Source organism: Penaeus monodon, chromosome 21 (genome assembly GCF_015228065.2).
Source record: "Penaeus monodon isolate SGIC_2016 chromosome 21, NSTDA_Pmon_1, whole genome shotgun sequence".
NCBI lineage: Eukaryota > Metazoa > Arthropoda > Malacostraca > Decapoda > Penaeidae > Penaeus > Penaeus monodon.
The window spans coordinates 7,532,855-7,533,075 of NC_051406.1; the positions used below are offsets into that span (position 1 = coordinate 7,532,855).

The window sequence follows — 221 nt, forward strand, 5'->3', positions numbered from 1 at the left end:
ATTTCTTGTATTAGCCTCTTTGCAGTCAAATGACTCCATCATTTTATGTGGTTATTGCTGGCAATACGTTTTGAAGAGACACAGTACAACTGTGTTAACCCATTGCCTCCAGGAGAATATGGGGTTCACTTGGCCTCCACTCTGGGTAGCATGCCTCTGGGGCCTTTTTCAGACCCAGCCAGTGTGTAGCACTCACCGCACCACACTAACAAAGCAATGTG

At 46.6% G+C, this 221-nt stretch overlaps 1 protein-coding gene across 1 annotated transcript in view; it reads right to left on the minus strand.

Annotated features, from left to right (window-relative positions):
• The window catches only part of LOC119586550 (ataxin-7-like protein 3), a gene marked incomplete at its 5' end in the record, with an annotated part of 6,900 nt that overhangs the window by 3,048 nt on the left and 3,631 nt on the right, over nucleotides 1-221 (minus strand). The window lies entirely within an intron of this gene.